The sequence below is a fragment of the Leiobunum rupestre genome, chromosome 10, assembly GCF_980474605.1.
Source record: "Leiobunum rupestre chromosome 10, qqLeiRupe1.1.hap1, whole genome shotgun sequence".
Lineage (NCBI taxonomy): Eukaryota > Metazoa > Arthropoda > Arachnida > Opiliones > Sclerosomatidae > Leiobunum > Leiobunum rupestre.
Window position 1 is genome coordinate 56,189,844 of NC_143393.1, and position 27,812 is coordinate 56,217,655.

The 27,812-nt window shown below is 35.2% G+C and overlaps 1 long non-coding RNA gene across 1 annotated transcript; it reads left to right on the plus strand.

Annotated features, from left to right (window-relative positions):
• Positions 1-2,491: 2,491 nt before the first annotated feature.
• LOC149926240 (uncharacterized) lies at positions 2,492-27,812 on the plus strand. The gene is made up of 4 exons (XR_016477101.1): positions 2,492-2,509; positions 24,440-24,477; positions 25,926-26,035; positions 27,776-27,812. It is a non-coding gene; the product is annotated as an uncharacterized LOC149926240 (long non-coding RNA).

Sequence of the window (27,812 nt, forward strand, 5' to 3'; positions counted from 1 at the left end):
TATGAGCTAGGGAGGGTGGTCAATCGGCCCCCTACCTCATCGCGTTGACCCCTTCAATTCCGAAGAGGAGGGCGAAAGATTTAATTATTGTCAGGTAGACAATGAGAGTCCCGGCGCCGTGGATACCCCCGCAGCGTTGGAGACGTTGGTTTCAAAGTCTAAGTGCATGGATGGGGAAAGGGACTTTTGTTAAAAACCATCTTGGATTTCCGAGAAAAGTTTACGAAACGACCCGGCGAAACTTTTATCATTGAACACGCGATAGAAACGGGCGATGCCAAGCCTATTTTCGTCCACGCCATCCAGCTAGTAAAAGAAAGCGAGAGTAGATTGACAAGGCGTTTGATGAGTTGTTGGATCTAGATTTGATAGAAACCAGTGTCTCGCCTTGGGCTGCGCCTATTGTACTAGCGAGCATGCAAGATCGTACAAAACAGCTTTGCATTAACTGTAGGGCTATAAACGGGGTAACGGAGTCTCATTGCTACCCCATGTCTTCGATCCCAAATATTTTGACGTATTTGGGAAACGCTTAGTATTTCACCACGTTTGACCTTTCTAAAGGCTTTTATCAAGTCAACGTAATGGAGTGTGACAGACCGAAGACCGCCTTTGTCTGTCATCGGGGTCTTTTTCAATTCAAAAAGATGCCTCTTTGAATGGAAAATGTCCCGAATTGGAATGTCTTGCTGTGGTATACGCCCTCAAGAAATTCCGAATGCACGTCGAGGGTACGGAGACAAATCTGACTGAGCAGATGAATAGAACTATTAAGCCAATGATAATTTCTTATCACGAACGGCATAAGGACTGGGACGTTTCTGCCCTCGATATCGGCGACGAGCACTTTCTCGACGCTATGGACCACCTTGACCTCACACCCGACGGCAAATAGTTGGGTGGGGGTGTGTAAAGCCCGTAATTGCATCCGCAAATGTAGAGTTAACTCGTTCTTTTGGGCCAATGCTGCTGGGGACGGTAAGGATGACTCATCCTCACTCGCGTCGTCCACCTTCGGAATTCTTTACTATTATCTCTTCTAGAGATAGTTATTAGTTGCTTGCCAGGCCTTGCTATCTTTGGTAAATATAAATATTATTATTAATAAAGAGTATTTAACAGTTTTACTCTAGTACATGGTTTAGATATAAGCCGACAATTTCCAGGCTTCACAACCTAAAATGACCTATTTGAGTAATTTCACAACAAACAAGTTTTTTCAAATTATCTGGAGCCTGGTCTTTCTTTTTTACGTCTTACGTCGTTATTTCTGTTCTATCGATAATTTAATATTATATAATGATTAAACTCCCAATAAGATCAAATCAATTGATAGATTGAGAGGACTCACGCCTTTGCCGTGATAAAAAAAATTTTGCATTAAAATCAGGATCGACTAGTTTCGATGATAGGAGCTTCGATTATATAAATAAGTAAGGCTTTGTTATTCGCTCTTTCACATTACCAAACGCTAATAAGTCGTTCATTAAAATAAGTAAAATATAATCGTCATAAGTATGACAACGATCGATAACGGTATGTCTGTCGGTAGCGGTTTCACCCATATGAACGGCGCTATAAGCGAGTCGCGGCTTAGTGAACTTCGTTCTAGGTGGTTCTGTCTATTAGAGGCTTATGCTAAGTCTAATTGGATAAATATCTGATGTAACTAACATCTAATACCTTGCGAACAAAACAGGAGTAGCGATTGGGGCCTCAGATCGGCTTAATAAGCTATAAATTACGGAAAATGGTAGAAAAGTCCATCAAAGAAAGATAATATTCTGCCCTCTTTCGTGATTTTTACCAAAAGCCAGTCCATAAGTGGTTCTTTATCGATGGTACTCACATAATAAGCTATAGTCGACATTAAATTTTGTTTTCACGTAGGATCTCACAAATCTAGTAAAAGAAGTCATTTCAAGTTTATTTTTCAGGCTTCAATTAAATATAAAAGACCATTTTCGGTTTAAACTTAAAATTTGCCAATTCATATTGGGCCCAACAATGGAGAATCATGGGGTTCACATTTAAGGAACATTTTTAGCCTACACCTTAATATCTCTAGGCGTCGCCACTGGTTCGAAGAATTCTGGACGGGACCCAGCTGGGCTAAATGAACCACGTATTATAAGGACGTCCCCGGGCTTTTATGTTTGCTGGGGAGTTGTATTACCTGATTTATTGATATAAATTTGCGACTAATATATTTTATGCCTTTTATTTAGTACATAAAAAAGAGTAGTACATAAATTTGGCATTTCGATTGTCCATTCTCTGGCTAGATTTTAAACTTGAACCGCATTATTTTAACCGTGAAAATAACGTTTTTCGTATGAGCGCTCTAATTTTGAAATTTATTACATTTAAGGCGAGCGAACAATAATACATTTTTTAAGTAGAACGATAGCTGGAAAATTGGGAAAAATCATAATAATAATTCAGGAGAACATGTGGAGCAAGATTGACCATAACATTTTGAAAAGAACAAGATGTCACGGACCTGTGGGTACAAACAATTCCCAAGATTTTCTCATTTTGGTGGTGGGTTAAAGTAAAATTTGATATAAACTTATATATATATATATATATATTTACAAAATATTACAAGGCATGGCAACTAAACTGTCTCTAACCAAGAGGGAGTTAGTCCATTGTCCCGACGTCCCTTATATAGTGCGCCCCTCGGATGACGCTACCGGTCTCCAACCTAATTGGCTGGAGAAGAAAGCCCGCTAAGAAATCTTTGCAGACTCACTGTGGTGCAATAATAAGCGTCAACGGTAACTTTACCCCGCTCTTAACCCTTCGGGTCAGAGGTCGCCACTTTCGGAGAATTCCAAAGGTGGACGACGCGAGCGAGGATGAGTCATCCCTACCTTCCTCAGCAGCGTTGGCCCAAAACAACGAGATAACTCTCTGAAGTAAAGGGAAAGGCTGTTAGGGATAAAGCCTACATTTGCGGATGCAAATGCGGGCTTTACACACCCCCACCCAAAAATTAGGCGTCGGGTGTGAGGTTAAGGTGGTCCATAGCGTCTGGAAAATGCTCGTCGCCGCTATCGAAGGGAGAGACGTCGTTATCCCCCAATAACAAAGCGTCCAGATCCATCGTGACGGCGGATCCTGACACTCGTGGGGGTAAGACTGGGGTAGGGGCGGCGCCAAGCTCAGCGACCGGAATCGGCTCGACTGACTTGACAACGGAAACCCCCTGCACCATAGGGACAGCCACCGAAGGATACAGGTTCAGAGCTTCTTTCCCTACAGTACACCTCTGGAAGACATGGGGCGTCCCACTACCCCAGGCATCTGCTGCTTGGGCCACCGGGTGGCACTGAAATAGGTCAACAGGCCAACGTCCATCGGTGCCACTCAAGTAGCCATGGTCCTCGACATCCGTTGAGGGGGCGTATGCCTCGCCTCAAAGGACGCCGCTTATGCTGTTGCGGAGTGGGCGGCCTGCCCCCTTGATCCTTGGGCGGTATGCCTTAAGGGTCGTCCTAAGGCCGTCTGCCTTGTGGTTTGAGCTGGTTGCCCTCCTCTCGACAGGGCGGTCTGCCCCGGCGTTCCTGAGGCCGTCTGCCCAATCTGACGTCCTCGAGTAGAATTGCCTCTGGTGGAGGCGGCTGCTCTCCGCCCCGACCGGCCAGATCAGGATCGACCTCCCTGATCCTGGTTACAATTGCTGAAAGATGGCGCGAATTCGCAACAATCTTCAGCCAAAATTACGTATAATTCAAGGTATCTCAAATTCTACGGAATAAGTTAGACCCCCACCCAATAAGTGTTATTACGCGTTTGCCTTTGAACGTAGATTGTAGCGATGCTTAGGGGGTCTACAGCGCTCTCACCCCTTCTACGCCGTCCCTTCCTGGTCATTTCCGGTCACAGAATATGTATTTTCGCCATGGTTCCAAGATTCCCCCCATTAAAGCCCGCTTGAGCGAACCCCCTCAGTTTCATTTTTAAATTGAAAGAATATTCACGTGCCTCCGAAATTGGTTTAAATGAGATGTTGCCCCTTATACCATTGACCCTCGAGGACCAAGCTAGCGATTGGTTTCGCGATAATTCAGGGTCAATTCATGATTGGGATGGTTTCGTAAATCATTTTCAGTCAGCATATCTTAGGGTGGATTACGAGGTCCGGATATGGGATCAAGTCCAGCGAAAACTCCATTTTACGCAAATGAAGGCCGGTTTGCTCTCCGATTACGCAGCACTCCTCCATATTAAAACTTTTATTTCCGTAGACGAATTATTGCATGTCGTCACCCAACTGAAACCAGTAGAAGGTGTATTCCAGAAGAATCGAACCCCTCCATTAATACCCCCCTCGAGCCGCGAACGAATTTTGTCGATATTGTAAAGAATCCGGCCATCACATAAATATTTGTCCGAGCCGACGATCATACCCTTCCGAAGAAGCGAGAAAGGGTTAGAATTTTCCACCCCCACCTCCATTCCCGCGACCTACTTACGAAAATCGTTGTTTTCATTGTAATGAGACGGGACATTTTGTCAGAGATTGCCCCAGTCGTGTGCATCCACCTCATCAATTACATTTTGACTCCACTAATACCGTCTCCAAACAAGTGGTGGAATTACCACCGAATAATGTTAATTTCATTTAACATTTTACGCCGGGTACCCTCAGCCTCACACTGTATTTCCCACAAGCCCGCGTTGCTTGAATTTTAGACGCCGGAGCGTGCCGTTCATTTGTCTTTCGTAATATCGAGGAAAAGGTTTTCCCCACGCATAATTTTGGGACCATGTTCCCCGCCAGTTTTTCGTCGGCCTCGCAGTGTCATAAGGTATAAGCCCAGGGTCCAGTCCTGCTCCCGATTCAATTGGTAGACCAGTTAGGCCCCGGCATGGATTTTCCGATAAACATAGTAGAAAACGCAAATTTTGGAATCCTTCTGGGGTTGGATTGGTTGAACGCTTTAAATGCAGAAATAGTCACAAAAGAGGGCGTGGTTTCTCTAAATTTGCATGGACTGGCCCATTATTTGCAGTTTATTAAAGATCCCAGGGAAGGCATGGAAATTGAGCAAGTCGGAAATCACCGATCAAAACCCCCCTAAACTAATCCTTCCCGTAAACGCGGAATTAGATAACCAACAAAAGGAGGAATTAATTGAATTATTTCCATTTTTGGCCAATAAAACCGATAGAACCCATCTTTTAGAGCATGTCATAGAAATCGGAACCAACCCCCCGATCGCTAAGGCCCCCTATCGAGTATCCCCCGCGAAACAATCTGTCATACAAGAGCACCTGGACAATATGTTAGACGCCGGAATAGTACGCCCCTCGAAGGCCCCGTGGTGTAGCCCCGTCGTGTTAGTTCCGAAGATAACGGGTGACACCTGTTTTTGCATAGACTACCGAAAGTTAAATGAGATCACCATTAAAACTGTGTATCCCTACCCCAAAGTAGACGAAGTATTAGACGCAATCGGTTCCCCCACGCACTTGACCACAATAGATTTCGAAATTCTGGCAAATTTCTATGAATAAAAATAGTATTACGAAAACAGCCTTCATAACCTCGAGCGGGAAATAGGAATTTCCCGTGATGCCATTCGGTCTAGTTAACGCCCGGTAGCATCTTTCGCGCATTTTATGGACCAAGTTTTTCCGCCCGAACAACGTAAGCAATAAAACACGAGTTTGTATCGATACGTTATAAATACAGCCTCCCCCAATTGGCCCCGTCACGTAATTGACCTCCGATACGTCCTCTCGCTCCCCAGGCCGCCGGTCTGACCCTTCGCCTAGATAAATGCATATTTGCCCGCACCGAAGTCAAATTGTTAGGGTATATTGTTAGGGTATATTATCAGGAGTAGCGGCATTAGACCAGATCTTGAAAAAATAGAAGTTTTACTTTCGTATCCACCCCCGCGAAATACGGATGAATTAAGTCGCTTCCTCGGATTAGCCGGTTGGTTCCGCCGCTTCATCCCTGGTTACCTTTATGTAATTTTAAGTACACTTTTAATTATTTGTTTTCTATTTTTAATACAAAAAATTGCTTACAAATCGGTTTAATGAATAAGCTCCGTTATATATGTAAAATAAACATCTCATGGGGCTGCAATAAAATTTGATTTGAAATCCTACTCGTTCTAAGCCTATTTTCCAATTCAGCTTTCTAGTTAGGCTTTTTAAGTAGGAGTTTCTCTCTTGTTTACATCTTTGGAAATCTGACATTTGTGTCCAAGACAAATGTTAAGTCAGCGCTAGCTTACAGTTAAGATTTCAACACTACTTTAAAACCGCTCCAAAGATGTGAAAGTCCGCAAATAGCTGTAAAGGCGGTGTTCAGAATGATGGAAACACCTGAAATGATCAAGTGTTCAGGTAATCAACAGAGAATGGATTAGATTGGTTTTCAAATTCATTTGTTAGTTTTTTAAACACGTCTGCAATTTGCAAATACAATTTTCGCTCGAAAAGTTCGATAACACCTTCATATCAGTTCATCGGAAATGGTTGCTTTCAGCTAACAGCAAAGTGTCTTATTAAAAGCATGGTCGTTTACAAAAGAGAGTGGTTTTTGTGTACAATCCTTTTTGAAATTTAATGGATCTTTTATAGTTACCAAAAACCAAATAAACCTTAATATCGCAGGGTATGTTTATGACCAGCTAGGAAATGCAATATTTATTTGCACTGATATAGCTACACTTAAAGAACTTTTAAAAGTTCAAACAAAATTAATATTTGGACGCTTTGTCAAAATAGCAAAAACCATGAAGTATTTTCGGTACGTCAAGTAAGTTGGGCCTCCTTTTCACATTAGGAACTTTTTTAAATGATTTTGGATCTCATTTATTTCCCGAATATTCTAAAATATACAAGTCTATTCTTAAAATTTCTATTTATACGCTTCGTGTTATGAATTTAAAGGAATTTAACCAGCTATTTTATACAATTTCGGTTATTTTTATTTAAGACTTAAATTTAGCTTTTTTATCCATTTATTAATTATTATATTAATAATAAATTAATAAGAGTTAAACGTTCTAACCTTACGCTAAGTCAGGCGTATTTATTTTAAAACATTTAAAAACAGATTCGTCGACTAGTTTCGGCGGTGTCAACGCCATCATCAAGACAAACAGTATTTATCGCGCGTGCATTGTATTTATAACGTATACCAACAATTGTAGGGGGGAGACTAATAAAATAAAGACATTCATTTTTTAAATAAGTTTTTCCAGCAGTTAAATAAAAACGGACCTTCATTAAAGTTCATGACAAAATTTTTACGTTAAGCGATTTCAATTCCTTCGCGTATATTTATTCGTGCGTAATGATTAGGCTGCGCTTTAATTTTGGAATGTTCAAAGTCAATCACATGTTTGGTTTTTTTTTCTGTGGAACGCTACGGCTGATTTTTCATGTTCTAGCCTGTTAATATGACCTCTGTGTTCTGCTAAACGTTTTTTCAAGTTCCGTTTTGTTTGACCAATATAAATCTGGTTACAATATCTACAAGGTATTAATGAAATACCTTGTTTACGCATATCGTCTGAACGGTCTTTGCTATTATCAAATATTTTTAAGCAGGTTTGTTGGTCTAAAAGCAATATTAATATTACTCGTTTTAAAGCAGTTATTTTTCGGATTCTTTAGGAAAATACGTTAATGACTTAAAACATTTCTTATTTCTGTCTTTTTATAGGTATGAGGTTAGTTTTAGGTCCTTCATAAGTTCTTTTGATTTTGTTGAACATTTTTTGTATTATTTCCGGTTTAAAACCACGACTAGCTGCTACAGTTTTTAAATAGTGAAGCTAATTAATTACGCCAGAACGTTAGTAGAAGGAAAGCGAGGGTCTGGCGCCGATCCCGGGATCGGGATCCGGGATTTAAGGGGTGAAATGGGGGTAAAATCGTCGAAAAGTCAATGTATTTAAGGTATTTCTCGCGACGATTTTTTTTCGTATATCAACATATTTTGTTCAGGCCAGCTTGTTTATTTATCTCCGCTTATTTCGAAAGACACTTGAGCGTATATCTTATCGCGTTTTATCGTACGGAATAAGTTGAAATTATGTAAAAAAAGATAACCTGGGCGGCGCGCCCGCGCAGATTCCCCGGGAGGCGCGGTTAATTTGAATTTAAGAGTGTTTTGACGTCATGGAATATTCGTTGTTAAAGTAGAATGGAAATATTTTTAAACTTTATTTTAATATCATTGTAGTACTTAAATATGATTGGCACTTGAACCTATCTCACGAGTATTTCAAACGAATATTTCATGGATTTGAGTGTTTTGACGTCATGGAATATTCTTTGTTAAAGTGACGTAAAATGGAAATATTTTTAAACTTCATTTTAATATCATTGTAGTACTTAAATATGATTGGCACTTGAATCTATATCACGAGTATTTCAAACGAATATCTAAAGTTTTCTATATTTTTAACATTAACAAGTCTCCAAATTATACCAACTTTTAACCAATTTTCCCCAATTGTACTAATTTTTAACAGAATTTCCTAAATTATTCTAATTTTTACCATAAGCCAACTTAATTTCAAAACTATTGTCTATTTATGAAAATTGAGTTTTGTACGTATTTTGAATCGTTTCATTTTTATCCCTAAAATGGGTGATTTGTAGGAAATTTATATTTTTTATTGGCTTTATGATTTTTCAAGTTAATTTATAAAATTTATAAATGAGTTTAATTAAATTAATAATTAAGTTTCGTTCGTATATTGAATCGATATTTATTTATAATAATTTTTTCACCTAGATTAATTTTTTATCCCCCACACTCTCGATCCAGCTCCCTACTATACGTGCCCATTTATAAAATCAAAATTGAACCGTCATGAACAATCCATATAAACGTAAAAGACGTGGGCGTCTTGAAGTCCAAGTTTCGTCTCCACTGAAATAGAAACAACAAGAGGAAATGGTCTTTCTGGTGACCTAACTTTTAACATTGCTGGACGTTTTATATTTATTGTGTTCTGATACTTTTAGTCATATGGATTTCCATTCATTCGAGGAAGTTAGTGAAATAGTGGAAGAGTATAATAGGACGTGCTTAGATATGCAAGAAATAAAAGGGCATTTGGACGAAATGGAAAAGCATTTAAAAAGTGGGAATTGAAGTTAGAAGAAGCTTCTCAAAGGGAAATTGTACTGAGAAATAAAGTTAAAGATATAAAACCAAATACAATTGGATTGAAAATATTGCAAGATAGTTGGAAGGGAGCAGAGAAGTAAAGGGATAATATTGTATGCCATTGATTGGCTTAAGACCTGTTAAATAAAATATAAAATAAAATATAAAATAAAATGAAATAAAATAAAATAAAAATATAGAAATATAAAAATATAAAAACATTAAAATATTAAAATATTAAAATTACTAGTTTTTAACAGAATTTCCTAAATTATTCTAATTTTTACCATAAGCCAACTAAATTTTAAAACTATTGTCTATTTATGAAAATTGAGTTTTGTAGATATTTTGAATCGTTTCATTTTTATACCTAAAATGGGTGATTTGTAATAAATGTATATTATTTTTATCGGCTTTACGATATTTCAAGTTAATTTATAAAATTAATAAATGAGTTTTATTAAATTAATAATTATTATCTCTGCTTATCTTTAGGTCTAGTGTTTTAAATAGCGATATGAAGTACACTTTATTTTTTAACTACGTTAGGGAATATTTGACAAATGTCACGAGTGTTTTGAAGTGTTATTTTGAGCTCCATTTTAGTATCATTAAGTGCCTACATACTAAAGTGGCTGTTAAAGCTGGATGGGAGCAGATAAGTAAAGGGATAATATTGTATGTCATTGATTGGATTAAGACCTGTTAAATAAAATATAAAATAAAATATGAAATAAAATAAAAAATATAAAAATATTAAAATTACTAATTTTTAAAAGAATTTCCTAAATTATTCTAATTTTTATCATAAGCCAACTTAATTTTAAAACTATTGTCTATTTATGAAAATTGAGTTTTTAGATATTTTGAATCGTTTCATTTTTATACCTGGTTAAAAGTTATTATAATTGGGGATATTTTGTTAAAAGTTAGTATAATTTGGGAGATTCTTTTAAAAAACTGTATAGTTTTCGTTATTTTCAAACAAAAATAGAAATTAAAGCCTGCTTTATGATTTTGGATACCTTGGATCTTAATAACAACGCTAATCACTTGCATCTTGTAAAAACAGAAACCTGAGATTAGAATTAAAATTTGCAAAACCGACAATCTACCTAAATAGGTAAAAATATTCCCTTCTCTATTTGTTGTTGCTGAACCTGGAGAACACTGGGTTCTAATATATTTTTCTAAACATAAAAATAGTGAATACATGGATTCCTTTGGAAACCCACCAGATTATTTTAAATTTAATGACTTTATTGAACGAAACAGTAAAACTGTTACTTTTAATTCTAATCAATTACAGAGTAATTCTAGTAATACGTGTGGAGCATTCTGTATCTATTTTGCTATAAACAGGTGTAAAGGAATAGAAATGTATAACATTGTGTCCAGGTTTAAGAAAGATAAAAATGTAAACGATAAAATGATCAAAGGGTTTATCTGCAAAATGTATTCAATAAAATACTTTTTTACAATTTATAGCAATATCAGTTTTTATATATTCATAAATACAAGCATTCATTATCATTTTTCAATATCTTTATGACCATGCGCTAAGGTACGAACCACGCCGGGTAGAATATATCTCTTATCATCATTTGGTGATAAACAAAGTTTTCTAGTATTTAAAGTAAATAGCTCATGCTTGAAACTATATACGCATCATCTCGGCTGACATGGTTTCTTGATTAAAAAGACAACGTTCATAGTTTTCGTGGCGGATGACGATTCTAATAACGTTCATGGCAACACCCTTACAAACCTTTTTATGGTTTAACATTGACTCTAAAGATTTCCCCAATCGCAACTCCTTTTCTATCTCTTCAGCGGTCTTAGACTCCCCGTACAATTTAATAGAATAAAGCTTTGGACGAAGTCCTACAAAGCTTTGAATTAACTGTGAATTTGTCTCGTCTTTAAAATAGCCGAGAGCCTTTTTATTCTGAGTAGAATGAAGGAAATGCGAAGGTGGATAATCAGAGAAGTCAAAGCGGTTTTTATGAACTTCAAAGTCTTTATTAACATCATCCGTCTTAATGTTGTACGTTAAACTGTCTGTTAATATTTTATGTATTAGTACTATTTAAATAAAAAAATTAGTCGAAAATGATATGTCAATTGTAATAAGCTTATAAATTTAGGAATAAACTTATATATTAAAGATAGTGTTGTAAATAAGAAAATTAAAATTAAAAAAATTAATATGTAAATATAGGTATAAAATAGGACGAAAACCACTTATCTATATTTTAAATACAGTAAAATACAATTATTATACACAAATATAGTCAGAAAAATAATACCCTAATGCTTATATCCGTTTCAACTAAAATGGACGTATAGGTATTTATTTATTAATGGTTACTAAAATTATCCCCCTTTAATTTATTCTATAGTACATGTATCTTTAGCTCCACGTTCAGATCTAGCAATACGCAACGGCGTCGACGTTATGGCCTAATGTCCATTTTTCAGGTATTAGTAAGTATTTCATACAAACTAACTTCTAAGTTTGAAGAAAATATGAATTTAGTTTGTAAATAAAATCCTTTTATAGTACTTTGAAGGACTCTTAATACGTTGAACTTGAATAAAATTTAAAACAATAATCTAATAAACCCTTTAAAGTTGAATTCGTTAAGAGTTTATCAGTAAACCCACTAACTAAGTATTTTTTCAATCCTTATACCTAAATTTACATATTGGAATTGTTACAATAGGTTCTTTTAGTACATTAATTAAGTATTTTTAATTTTCTGAACATATGTTTTACACTTTGTTCTACAACGTTTTAACATACACCATTTCAATACATTATTAACTTATTCCGTACGCTATTTAAAACACATGAGATAAAGATAACGAGGAAACAAGTAGACCTTGAACAAATATGTTTTACTCTACGGGAAGGATGTTGTAAGATTAAATTCATAATGGTTAATGTGAACTATTTTTCTACCTTTTTATATTTTGTAGTTATTCTTTATCTTTATATGTGTATCGGAAATGTATATTAACGAATCGAACGTAGAGTAAAGAGTTTTTTATTAGTATTTTCTGTCTATATTTGCGTATCGGAGTTGTGTTATGCCGTATTAAAAGGGATTTTAGTAGTATTTTTCTATTTATATTTTCATATTTGAAATGTATACGTAATGACCGTAGAGTATTTTCCGACCTTTATTTACACATTGGAAACTTAATTTATCGTATTAAAGTTGAATAAAGAGTTTTTATAGTATTTTTCTGACTATATTTGTGTATAATAATTGTATTTTACTCTATTTAAAATATAGATAAGTGGTTTTCGTCCTATTTTATACCTATATTTACATATTAATTTTTTTAATTTTAATTTTCTTATTTACAACACTATCTTTAATATATAAGTTTATTCCTAAATTTATAAGCTTATTACAATTGACATATCATTTTCGACTAATTTTTTTATTTAAATAGTACTAATACATAAAATATTAACAGACAGTTTAACGTACAACATTAATGCGGATGATGTTAATAAAGACTTTGAAGTTCATAAAAACCGCTTTGACTTCTCTGATTATCCACCTTCGCATTTCCTTCATTCTACTCAGAATAAAAAAGCTCTCGGCTATTTTAAAGACGAGACAAATTCACAGTTAATTCAAAGCTTTGTAGGACTTCGTCCAAAGCTTTATTCTATTAAATCGTACGGGGAGTCTAAGACCGCTGAAGAGATAGAAAAGGAGTTCGCGTGGGGAAATCTTTTGAGTCAATTTTAAACCATAACAAGTTGGCAAGCCAAAATATACCTCTCCTCGATAGAATTGTCCCTAGTGGTATTAATTTCTCGAGATAACCCTTAAAGATATATCTCCGCAATTTAGAGTTATTTGTTAAAAATATTAACCCATTTCTATCCCGCCCGGTATAAAATTTTAATTATAATTAAAATAATTGAGACGAAACGACCAATTTTAATTTATTCAGAATATCATAAGTTAAGTAGTTACAACAGTAAGTTAGGCGTACTATAACAATGCACAATTGAATTAAACCCTTTTACAGAACAAGTTTATCAGTTAAATATAATACGAAGCAAATTTTAATGAAAGACATATCTACAGAGGCTTTTTGGAATTACTCGCTTACGAAATACTTGCCGCATCTTTAACGCTCATTTTATTTCAACACTCGCCCTTGATGAAGATACCGTATATATCTGGTAGTGGACGACTCGTTCACTTCCTGTTGACGTTGTGACGCATACCACATGAAAAAGACCAATGCCGTCCAATTTCCAATATCATATAATGACTCGCACACCCAAGAAATCATTGACTGCGTTAGAAATCGTAGATATCCAAATATCCACACCAAATGTATTTACAAGAAGCAAATACCTTACCATCAACAAAGCACAGAGAGCCACTTGACTAACTGCCACCTCTTAAAGCAATTAACGTTAAATTATCTCCTTTGAATTAACAGAACTATATATAGGTCGTTAAGAAAGGGGACCACCCACAGGGTCTACCCTTTAACCCTCTAATCTCGGCTGATTGCGCTAAAACAAGATTTAACCTTTAAAAAATACCAGATTAGGCCTTCATAAATTCATTAATAAAAAAAGACTTTATTACCTATTATGCTTACGATGCCTGTCTTAATTTCAGTGAATCTAAGCAGCTATCGGTGGTTCTGTGGTAGAGCGCTCGACTGCCAAGCCGAATGGTCTGGGTTCGAAACCTGGGTGGCGCATTTGTTTTTAATCAATAGAGAAACGCTAAATTAGAATTTCTTCGATGCAATAATTTCAATTTCAATTCTATTTCAATTAAACCAAAATTTCGTACTCTATTAAATACGCTTCCGATAAAGCTGAAGGTCTAATTTTCAATAAGGCGTAACAAGTGTCGGTGGTTCTGTGGTAGAACGTCCGCCTGTCAATCAGGAGGTCTCGGGTTCAAATCCCGCCCGATGCGATCGCAAATTGATACTAAGACGAATACCGTGTACAACTGGTGGAAACCCTGACATTGGACGTTGAGAGGTAGCATTACACTCAGCACTCGGTCCGTCCCAAAGTCATAAAGAAGAAGTTGGAGAGAAAACGCCCATATAAACACAACAGACTCAACATGCACAACCATCAGAACACAAACACAACAAATTCAACACTCACAACCTACGCATAAACATTACAAAAACGTAATACACCAAACCGTCACGACGGTGAGCGAAAAAACACCATCCAAACCAAACCGCAAATGCATCCGTTAACGCTCACCGTCACACGGTGGTTTTGCCAACCCTTTGAGAAACTGCGTACGCAGTGATTACACTTTGCACCGAAAATGCGAACGCGTTCGCAGTCCTGACAGACAGACAGACCCACAGACAGACACGGTCGTTGTATAACCCCTCCTAGGGGACTTTGTCCCCTCGGAGAGGTAAAAAGGTTTGTAAGGGTGTTGCCATGAACGTTATTAGAATCGTCATCCGCCACGAAGACTATGAACGTTGTCTTTTTAATCAAGAAACCATGTCAGCCGAGATTATGCGTATAGCTAGTTTCAAGCATGAGCTATTTACTTTAAATACTAGAAAACTTTGTTTATCACCAAATGATGATAAGAGATATATTCTACCCGGCGGGGTTCGTACCTTAGCGCACGGTCATAAAGATATTGAAAAATGATAACAAAATGCTTGTATTTATGAATATATAAAAACTGCTATTGCTATAAATTGTAAAAAAAATATTTTATTGAATACATTTTGCAGATAAACTCTTTAATCATTTTATCGTTTACATTTTTATCTTTCTTAAACCTAGACACAATGTTATACATTTCTATTCCTTTACACCTGTTTATAGCAAAATAGATACAGAATGCTCCACACGTATTACTAGAATTACTCTGTAATTGATTAGAATTAAAAGTAACAGTTTTACTGTTTCGTTCAATAAAGTCATTAAATTTAAAATAATCTGGCGGGTTTTCAAAGGAATCCATGTATTCACTATTTTTATGTTTAGACAAATGTATTAGAACCCAGTGTTCTCCAGGTTCAGCACTCGTATCGGTATTTACAACAAATAGAGAAGGGAATATTTTTACCTATTTAGGTAGCTTGTCAGCCGCGAACACGCCTCGAAATATACTTTTAGTACTTAAATCTTTTTCAAGAATTTTAGTTATCTGTGGCGAATCCATTAATTACTGTAATCGAAAATCACGGTTCGATTTTTATCAATTTCAATCAAATTTTGAAACTCAGCGTAAATTAGAATGGAAATCGTCTCCGGTAACGGTTTTGCAAATTTTAATTCTAATCTCAGGTTTCTGTTTTTACAAGATGCAAGTGATTAGCGTTGTTATTAAGATCCAAGGTATCCAAAATCAAAAAGCAGGCTTTAATTTTCTATTTTTGTTTGAAAATAACGAAAACTATACAGTTTTTTAAAAGAATCTCCCAAATTATACTAACTTTTAACAAAATATCCCCAATTATAATAACTTTTAACCAGTTATAAAAATGAAACGATTCAAAATATCTACAAACTCAATTTTCATAAATAGACAATAGTTTTAAAATTAAGTTGGCTTATGATAAAAATTAGAATAATTTAGGAAATTCTGTTAAAAATTAGTACAATTTGGGAAAATTGGTTAAAAGTTGGTATAATTTGGAGACTTGTTAATGTTAAAAATATAGAAAACTTTAGATATTCGTTTGAAATACTCGTGATATAGATTCAAGTGCCAATCATATTTAAGTACTACAATGATATTAAAATGAAGTGTAAAAATATTTCCATTCTACGTCACTTTAACAACGAATATTCCATGACGTCAAAACACTCAAATCCACGAAATATTTGTTTGAAATACTCGTGAGATAGGTTCAAGTGCCAATAACATTTAAGTACTACAATGATATTAAAATGAAGTTTAAAAATATTTCCATTCTAATTTAAAAACGAATATTCCATGACGTCAAAACACTCTTAAATTCAAATTAACCGCGCCTCCCGGGGAATCTGCGCACGCGCGCCGCCCAGGTTATCACTTTTTACATAATTTCAACTTATTCCGTACGATAAAACGCGATAAGATATACGTTCAAGTGTCTTTCAAGATAAGCGGAGATAAATAAACAAGTTCGCCTGAACACAATATGTTGATATACGAAAAAACAAATCGTCGCGAGAAATACCTTAAATACATTGACTTTTCGACGATTTTACCCCCATTTCACCCCTTAAATCCCGGATCCCGACGATTCCGATCCCGGGATCGGCGCCAGACCGTCACTTTCCTTCTACTAACGTTCACGACAAATTTTAAGAAGGTCCCTGTGGATGAAACTGTCTATTCTGGCAAATAGACTAAAAACGTTTTCTACAACGGATGAAGGTAATGGAATATTAACACTAGTAAGTTTTTGGTGTAGAAAACACGTATGTTACTTTCGATAAAAAAATCTATAAACAGCGTCACGGTTTAAGTATGGGGAGTCCCATGTCTCCGATTTATAGATGACTTTCCCCCACAAAAAATTATGTCATCCCTATTCTCTAATAATAGGTGTTTACAAAACCCTAAAACAGGGCATTTAAATACAATACAATGCACGCGCGAGAAATGATGATGGCGTTGACACCGCCGAAACTAGTCGACTAATATTTGTTTTTAAATGTTTTTAAAATAAAGTCACCTACGCAATACTATTCGGGTCTCTATATGATTTTCTTCTAATAATAAATTAATTTAAAATTTTCCAAACAACACATTTACCTTCATACCAATATAATTGACCTGTGTGGTAACTCATTTATAAGAAATTACTCTTCGGATAGTCTAAGGATACTTTCTTTAGGACAGGCCCTGTTAATACAGTTACTGCAAGACCCCTATTACTCATAGCATAGACACCCTTGTTACATTTTTTCTTGATCGAGTCAAAGGTCTTTTCGAAATCCAAAATGACGCCAATACAGGTTTGACTAGCATCTTAATTATTCATGATTCGCTTGTAGGCCATACAAATGGTGTTAGTCGTTCCCAAGCCGGCAAGTAAGCCGACTTTCGATTTAGAATGAAGATTACACTTTGCACTAAATTATTATTGCCAATTATTATTTAATCGATCCAATAGCTTACCAAGAATGGGAGCTATAATATAGGCCTGTTTTTTTTACCACCTTTTTTTGTGGATGGAAATAATGGTAGTTTTAAATAACCTCTATGGGTAATTATCAGTACTCAAGGAAAGGTTTTTGAAAAAAGGAGTATAAAAACGATTGACTTTTGTAAGTGTTAAGGCCATAAAAACCCGCAGACGAATCATTTGGAATTACTGCTGCTTTAGTTCATAGGTCAGAGCCGAGAAAGTGATATTGAAAGGTTAAGTTAGAAGAAAACACCTATGGACCGTGCAAAAATACGCGAATAAGTAGATTAGTCCATAATTAATGGGATAAAATAGCTAAACCCTAAACAAATTTGAAGAAATTTAAAAAACAAATGAGAAGAAATTGAAAAACTTACAAATAACTCGTACCAATAGGTTTTCGAGCAAACCAAAAGACGCGAATCTCGGATCAAATAGATTTTCGAGTAAAAAATCTAATTTTTTATGTAGTTTTTTTATTCAAAGACCTATTGGTACGAGTTATTTGTACGTTTTTTTTTAATTTCTTAAAATTTGTTTAGGGTTTAGCTATTTTATCCCTTTTAAATATGGACTTATCTACTTATTCGCGTGTTTTATCATCCAAAGTGATATTGAGGCATAGTTTTCGGGTTAATAAAACGTATCACTCAGACCAAAAAAGACTTAAAAATATTGTGATTAAATATTTTGTTTTACCCATCAAGATAAAGAACCGCTTGACAATGTTTCAGAATTTTTTTAAGTAAAATCAGTACAAAAACATTAACATATTTGGTAGAAAAATGGTAAAACTCTATTACTATGCTTCTTTAGTTTCACTATTAGCTAACAAACTTACTGGGTTTACTTTGGCGTTATCAAAGGCTTCTAGCGAAGAAACGTCGTAAAAAAACCCTTTAAGTTAACCATTTATATCCTTAAATTTAATTTTGATAAGGTTTATTAAAATTGTGGGAAAGTATATAGTCGAAATCTGAATAGTAATTTTGTAAATTATCTTGCAAACACAACGTGAAAGGAATTCTATTGACTTTTCACTCTCGGCCACAAGCTTTAACACAACGGTTTTTAATAGTTGTCCTTGGCACCAAAGGCCCAGTCGGAAAATAGACAGTTTATTTTAATGGTGAGAAACTAAACACTATTAACAGGTTTACGTAATCGATTCTCGTCACTCAGAAAAATATTTTGTCTAATCGAATCGGAAAAACATTATTTTTATACAGAAAGATATTTGTTTTCCATACATTTTGACCAATATTTGCCAAATTCCTATAACAGTAACCCTTTGTGAAGCTCTGTTTACTGCGTAAGAAATTTCCAAAACGTTGGAGAAGGATCCTTATATTCTTCTTTTCTTAAGGAAATTTTTTGTTTCCGTTGTATTTAGGTAAGCTTCTTTCACTTATTTCACATATTTAAAATATATTTAGTTCGCATTATGGTTTTGTGCACAAATGGCGAGCTTCATTTTCCATTTAATAATTATAACAATCCTAAGTGTCAGTTAATATGCGTGTCTATTTGTTGTTTATTGCGACGGATTTTCGCACGGCATTCCATTTTCAGAAGTATCAAAGAAACGCACACGTTTTATGTAGTTAAGTAATTTTTCCTTTAAATGTCAATAACTCCTTTTACGAAATTTGAAATCAACATACGAAAAGTTAATTTGATTTAAAAATAAAAACGTATTTTTTAACCCGCCTTTTAAGTAACGATATCGATAAGAATATTAAAAATAATATTCTAGGCTAATGCCCAAGCCATCTAGCGACTATAAAAGCTGTTAAACATGTGACTGTGTTACAATGCGTAGGAGGGTGGTGGATTAATAATGTTTTCATCGAATAATATTGCTTCGCGATTTATTTATTTTCATTGTCATAATATTTATATATCATTTCTACCACGGTAAAATTGTATGATGAAAGTGAAATATACATAACGGAGACTACGTCGTTTTTAAATAAAACTATCTTTTAAACGAAGTAGTACCCGTCATTTTTTAACTTTCATTATCTTTCAATTTCAATTTATTCTTTACATATTGTTCAAACGATATTTCGCCATATTCAAAGCGTCCTCCAAAAAAACGTAATCCCCGTGATATCCCAAACAGTAGAATATTTATTATAATTATATTAAATATCACAAATGTAATAAAATAAAATTTTATAGTATTAAATTATAGCAATAAAACAAAAAACGAAATGTAGACCCAAAATGTTATTATAATAACAAAGCAAGAAAATGAGAAATAGAAAATACAAAATTTTAAATTGTTAGAACGTGCGAGAAACTATTTCATAGACGAAACCCAACCCATTGTGTTATAGGTCTTAAACAATCAAATTTATAAGAACACAAAAGTTAAAGCAAAAACCAAAACTTTAAGTGAAAGCACTAATAAAAACTGCGCGGGCTCATTACGACAACCAAACGAAGCCGATAAAAATCAATGCAAATAAACAATCGTAGACATGAATTATCCCCCACATTATCAACACTTTCGATAGACGAAATAAAACAAGAAAAATAACCAATAGAAAAATATATAATAATAACCCAACCAAGTAACAAGTTAATTAAAATACTTACGAATCAAGAAAAAGTCAATCTAAATACCCACAGTAATAAACATTGTATTAGCAAAAATATGCCATAAAAATATATAATAACCCAATAAAACAACAAGGTAACTTAAATATTAAGAAATCAGAAAATGTCAATCCATATACTAACGGTAATTAATATTGTAATAAAAAAGACCATTAACACCCTACCGTTAACAATTCCCGACGCATACAAAAAATCTTTCAATGAGTAGTTAAGGCTAAGCAATAGCGCATAGCTCAAAATAAATAAAACCAACGTAACCACATAATTGAAAATCAGTAGCCCCACCAGGATTTTTTCGCGAGTAGGCACTGCGTGATTAAGAGGCCCCCATAAAAAACTCCTTTGTAATTTTTGTTGTTCTTTAACTAGCCAAATTGTATATAATTATTTACAAATTTTATTAGTATTATATCATTAAAAATGTTATCATTATTAAATTAATAAAAATTTTATTATTATTAAATTAATAATTTTTTTATTATTAAGTATATTATTTACAAATAAATATTACCAACTTTACTTTTAATCGAAGAATTCCACCCTACGATTACCTCTTTACCCAAATTCATCAACTACTTATTTAGGCTTGTCTCCCCCATTGTTAAGGGGGAAGACTACAGTGGCCATTGTCTAGTTTCGCGCTATTTCAAGCTGAACTGTTTTATTGTTGTGTTTTAACTTATTAAATTAATATTGATGTGTAAAACAGCCTCTTGTTTAGTGCTTAAAATAATTTTGACAATTTTAAATTTCAAAGTAATCTAATTATTGCGTTTTAATTCGGACCCCGGAGCTAAACGCGTTGGGCAAGCGCCCAAACTACCCTATAGTAGTTGACCTCTTGAAAAATAATTTTTCTCAATAAACTTGCTTTTATATCATGACATTTTTTTAAAATCTCTAATATTGCAATAAAGTTTCCCCTATTCCCAATATTGTCGGCGGATGTGTAAGTGTTCCCCTGAAGTGCTAAATCTTGTTGGGCACATAAAATAATCACTTCCACGTGTGTAGATAGGACCTCTCTGTTTCTAATAACGTCTAGTCTATGGTGGTCGTTAACCTGGCAAACTATTGATCCACGGGATTTGGATTCCATGTAGTCTAAGTACATTTTGTAGGCTAGTTGGTGAGAAGATTTGTTGGAAGTGAAGTGTTCTTTGAACTGTGTCCCCATGTTTTTACAATCCGAAAATCCCTTTAGAAATGCAGTGTTTCTACTGCCTAAAAATAACGGCAACAAAAGCAATACACTGCATCCTTTGCAACTGAATATTCAATCATTTGATATTTGTCATACCAAGAAGAATTGAAACCTCGATTTTTACCGCCAATTAATCTTTTAGGAAAAGGATTTAGTTTAGGCTGAACTGGAAGGCAATCTTTATCTAGACTAATATCCAAGTTATTCAACGCGTGTAAGCCCATTTATTTTGAATTGGACACGTCGTTTGATGTATTTTGTGCATGGTTAGAGTTGGGGTTTGCAATTACTTCTGCAATTTCTCCTTCATGAGTCAGTTCCATTTCCATATCAGTACTGACGTTTGGAAGAACTTCAGCAGTTATACTAAAACAGTGACTGTTATCAGTCTCCAAGGATTCTAAACCCTTTCCTAATTCTTTGACTAGGTTTTTCTCAGAACTATAGTTATGGCTTTGCGCCGACGATTTCAAAAAACGTGCCATTGCACCTTTCTGATTACTAACGAAACTATCTTCCCTTTTCCATTTTTCTCATTTTTGGGACCCAGATAAAAATTTTCTGGTACTCATATTTGAAAATGCTACTATTATATACTAATAGCGAAATAACCTTATAAAGGTTTAAGAAAATAAAGCTTAGTTAAAGCTATGTAGTCTTCAAACAGACTTTTTAATAATACCAGCTATATCAAAGCCCTAAAAAAAGCGGTTTGAATATTTTTTCTAGAATAGGTAATTAGCTAAAACAGCTAAATAGCCTTCAAAAAGGCTGTATTGGCAAAGTTAGTTTCGGAAGAGACTTAGAAAAAATTTGACTGGGAGAGAATCGAAATTGAGAACTACCTGTTTGTTCAGGAGCAGAAAACGAAATGAAGAAACGCGCGTTATCTGGAACAAGTCCGACCACCGAAGGTCTAGGTCCTTTATCTACGATCAGTGGTCACTGATATCACTTGATTTCGCAAAAGGGACAAGGACGCTCTCTAATAAAAGTAGTGACTGGTACGATGCTTTACGCTTCGACTTCAGCTCCGCTGGGATTTCCCTTCGTTTAAGCGTTGCAACGGTTTAAGTCGTATTAGAGAAATCCAGTTTCTCACTTCATGCCCCCTTTTCTAGAATTCCTAGAAACTAAGCTTATGTTTATTGTGTTGGTTGGAGCTAAGTTATCACTGAGGCTAACAGGTGGTTTGTTTTTTGCTGCTTTCCTTGCACGACGGACTTCCCCGTCCCGGGCCAGTCTTTTGTCATATACTCTATATCAATGTTAATAGAGTACACTACCAAAAGCAGAAACCACAGAGTTCGCTGCCTTTGTTTGTGTATTCAAGTAATATTGATTTCGAGTATAGGTGGCTCAAAAGGGAACGTTTTGTTGGGCCATTTAGGACTCTTGGAAATTGGAATTGAATGGGAGTTCTTTTTTTAGGGGGCTAGATGACCAATTTTTAAAAATAAATAAAATTTAAAAATAACATTTGGAAGCCCCAGAGACAATTTTTTTAAACTTTTAGAGGCCCCTAAAATAGGCCTAAAATTTTTGAACATAGGCACGTGCCTACTTGTGCCTACTGCTGGCGGGAGCACTGTTGAAAATGTATCAAACATTTAAAGCCGATAAGAAAACACGTAAAACAAGTTATGAAGTTACGAGTAAAGTAAGTAAAACGAAAAAAGGGCGTTGTATACCATTAGAAATTGTATTCATAAATGACCAGTAGTTAACCCCCGTATTCCTAGAAACACGCGGGGGCCACAAAATCTACCCCGCGTGCACAGGTGCCTGTCGGGAGGGGGGAAAAAGCGGGGAATCGGATTTCTCTCCCCTCCGTTGCCTAAAAATTATATTTTAGTGTCTATTTTGAGGATCCGATGAGTCCGCAGCGATTCAGTACAAATTCGGCCATAACTCGGAAACGGTTCATTCAAAGGGCCTGTGGTTGCTCGCATTCGACATAGGGTGAAATTTACGCATGGGGGGAAGGGAAATGTTTTTTAAATTAAAAAAATTAAATTCAAATTAATTTAAAGCACCAGGGACGTATAACAATGGGATCACTTTAATGAATAGAAAACAGTTGATCGTTTACTGTTGTATAGACATTTAACGCATTCTGAACGTTCATAGACCTCTTTTCAATTTAAAATTTAATTCTCTTTTGAGCATACCTTCGCTTCGAAGAACCGCATTGTTTAAATAAATTTACCCTTTTTCTGTGTCGGGCTAATACCCTTAACTAGGCACCACCTTCGGCCTAAGTTATCCAGCGACTTTGAAAGCAATGAATACAGGTGGCCGGATAACAATGCGTAGGAGTGTGGCGGTAAGCCCTTCATGCCACGCGAGCCAACAGCTCCCTACACTCACTATTACCGTTAACGTCGACCAGTTTTTATGGAAAGGGAAACTGATGAGCTCGGGGGAAACCCCGTAAACCAGTGGGGAGAGAACTTGCAACTCAACGCGGAAGGAGTGGTTCCGAGTTTTCAACCAGTGCCACATGTGATTGAACCCAGCTCCTCTTGCTGCAAGTCGAAAATGCAAACCATTTCACCACCCCAAACTGCCCACTGAATTTCAATTTTATAATCCTTAAAATTATAAATTGATGGTATTTAATCTTTGTTTTATGATCTGTGGTATTTGGTGTTCATACACCACCATGCAAATTTATAATAATTTACTTAAGCTATCAGTAATTGCTACCGAGCTTAATTTCGGCAAACACCTTCAATAATTCATAATATATAAATTGTCAAAAATCCCTATCATTTTCTTTTGAGCACCATAATTTATAACGGGAAATAGGCGCAAAAAACTGAGTTTTGGTTAATATCTCCATTTAATTTGTATTTACGACTGCAAACCCAATTGCGATAATTATAGGCCCCAAGTTAAAGTAAAGGTAGGTGTCTTATGTAAACGGCATTCTAACTGCGATTGCGCAAAAACGATGGCTCGTACCGAAATATTTCATAAGACCATTTTTGTAGAAAAAGCCGGCCTTAATTTTTATAATTATAGCCGTAGAAATAATACAAACCCAATTTTGTTGGCCTTGTTCAGTTATTAAAAATTGTACTCGGAAACAAAAGAAAGGGTTTTTTTAAATGTTATACATTATGACTAAATGAAAATGCCTTCAAAATCCAAAACAGGAGAAAGTTTTCCGAATCGAAACACTTAAGTTACTGGACTACTCAGAGAGATTGTAAAAATAAACAGGAGGAATATTTTTTTTAACAAAATGTAATATATTATTAAATATTTATTGACAGAAATGACTCAGTTTTCTTTGAATTTCACTATTCCAATGGTGAGAAAATATTTCCTTTTTCCTTATTATATTAATAGAAATATATTTAAAATATTCCGATTAAAATCTTGTCCCTAAAAAAAATAGGTAATTAGTGGTATAAGTGTTAAACGAAATTTAAAGCATCGCCACATAAAATAGCATTTATGCCAACATGTCTAATATTATACTGTATAACGTGAAATGAAAAACAGTTAAAAAATATGGAATATATTTTAAGGAAATGGTTATAACTTCAGTTTCATTCAAGATATATTCTACATTCTACGCCTTTGTTTTTTTAAAAAGGACATCGCACTTCTTCTATGGGATTTGGCTTTCGACAGATTTTTTTCAAATTGAAACATTGAGCAAAATTGTCCATTGCCAATTTTCCCTAGCTCCTATAGTTTGTCCAGTATCAGCGGTCAAAAGTGGATAAAACTTAGTGTAGTCAATTTGCTAAAAGGAGTTAGCGCTCATCGGTTAGCGTACGTTCTACGTTCGCTAGTCCGGGCTCACTATAAATAAATTTTTATTGTCAAGATTTTTACACCTCTACTTCATTATTCATTATTTATTTTCTCGAAACTTATTATTCGATGAATTTTCGTACGTGGAGTAATTTATTGTTCACTATTTTATGAGTAATAATAAAGAAAACATAACATAAAATAAATTCTTAAGAAATCAGAATATATATGATTAACCGTTTCGTTGAATCTCCCATTCAACACTCGCTGATAGGAAAGAAACAGTCACACCACAACATATCAAACACTTTTTTATCGATTTTAGTCACACAGTAGTCTAAAGTCACGGTCAAACGACATCTAAAACTAAATATGTAATTATTTATTCACTGAGTTCGTTCATCGGGCGATCAGAAAGTAACCAAATCCGACGCTCTGTTTTGGGACGCACCGCGAATCTTGGAGAGAAAACTCTATTGATAGTGAGCCCGGACTAGCGAACGTAGAACGCTAACCGATCGGCCTTGATTTCTTTTAACAATTAGACTATAATACGTTTTGTCCACTTTTGACCGCTGATAATGGACAAACTATAGGAGCTCGGCAAAAATGGCAATGAACAATTTTGCTCCTTTGATCAGGCTTAGCAACATATTTCAATTTCAGAAAAATCTGTCGAAAGCCAAATCCCATAGAAGAAGTGCGATGTCGTTTGTAGATCAATATAAAAAAATATCTAGTAGGTTAAGTTGATTATTTTATGGAGCTAAGCGACTATGGATCATTATAACTTTTGAACGTAGTAGGATTTTTAGTAACAAACACATTATTATATCAGTGCCTATCTACAAATGTTTTTACACAGCTAATTTAATCGATTAATGGGCAGTTGTTTTTATACGTTTTTGTAAAAAAAAATCAGCGTAAGTTATTGTACTAGAATCAATCTCAGACTCTATCGAACAGTTAAGAATAATCCAAAGGTTTTTTCTATAGATTTTTCTACGTCAAAACCCTATTGAGGACTTTATTAGTGGAAAAGTTCAATACAGTGAACTGGCAATGTCTGTGGCTCAATACGTTCTTATAAACATCCCGAGAACAGCGTAAGCTAAGCAATTTATTTATCAAGTAGAAAGCAAAACCGTTTCAAAGGTTTATAAAGTAGTAGGTTGAAGGGGGTTCAATGAATTTAACATTTTTGCCGTTGGGAATGCTGTTTCAAGACGCTTAACGTAACACATAAAAATAAACCTGTTTCCTACCATCTCTTGCAAAATTGAAACGCTTGTACGTTACTGGCGAGCAGTCGTTCCTTTGTGAGTCGTGAAAGATGATTCATTCACGATTCTGCTTACCAACTTATAAATTAACCATGTAAGTCCGATTTATAGTCCGGTGCTCCTGAGTTCATCATCGTTATGCCCTACGCCAGCACCCACAGCCCTGAGATGAGACAAAACAAGCCAGGGTAGCAAAATAACCCTACTGCTGGCAGTCGCCCCTTCGCCGCAAGTCAGTCAACCCAGCAAAATGTGCAACAAAAAGATGACCAACACACCACTTTGCGCACAACTGTTAGAATAAGAGTAGATGATCAACCACCTTTATTTGACACCCTATCTACATAGGTAGATAGCCAGCCCTTCAGTAATGGCTGCAAAAGGTGAATGACGGGCACACTGCGACCAGGGTTGTACAACCCTGCTGCCACCTAGAGAAGACCGGCACAACTGGCATCGGAATCCCGCGGTTTGCCTCCAAAAGGCTGGTAAGCAGGGGTCACAGCGTCTCATACGGAGACGCGCCGCCGCATAGCATGGTTTTAAAATTGGAATTTTCAAATCTTAAGTACACCTGCATAGCTCCTCATACATTAATAACAAGCGCTTAACATATATTAAACACGCATTATTATAACAAAATATGTCATTTGAATTTAGTCAAGTATTTAACAGCTAACTGATACTATAGAGATTAAATGAAATTCAACGATTCTGGATATTACAATAGTCCTATAAAAAAATGGCTTATTTGAAATTATAAATTGGATCCTCCTATCGTGTCAGATGTATAAACCTGATCTTGCGATTCAATAAAAATAATGCCATTTGGTAAATGTCGCATTTAAGTATTTTTAACCGGTATGCTGGAATCTGTTGAAACATTTTTTCTTCTGAGCCGTTCCGACTAAAAATCAGTGTTGTTCAGTCAATTACATATATCGTTAAAACAGCAAATTTTACATTGCTTTTTAAAGTTTGCAAATTTTTCGTAATAAACATGATCACATTATTGAAAGCGATAAGTTGTCGCAGTTTACCGCCAACTTTATAGTTAACTAGCTTTTTTACCCGGCTTCGCCCGGGTTCTTAGTTCGAATGAATTAGATCTGATTTGTACGTAGGGAAGGTAAACGCTGTAGCAAAAACGCAACACGCGTAGCAAAAACCTAACACACGGTAACACGCGTAGCAAAAAGGCCTTAAAGCAAAAACGTAAAAAAAGATAAGAGAAGCCAAGTGGTGGAAGTCGGAAAAAAAATGAAAGCCGAGACCAGCCGAAAAGTTAGATAAGGGAAGCAAAGAGACGAAATTCCAAAGTCGAGTAAAATAAAAATAAAATTGAATTAGATTAATAACCATATCAGGTATTTGAAATTAGGCGCCTTTAGTTGCAAATCATGCCCTGAGCATTGAGTTTAAATTTCAAAGCTCTAGAGCTAACCGCTCTCGACTTTTTACGAACATAAAATTCAAATAAATAAATAAAAGGACAAACTTTAAGACTTATAGTTATAGAAAGTGCTTAAAATCTATTCGATTATGATTATTTTTATAATATAGGCAGAAAATTCTGGAGAAATCTTCCAATTAAAGACGG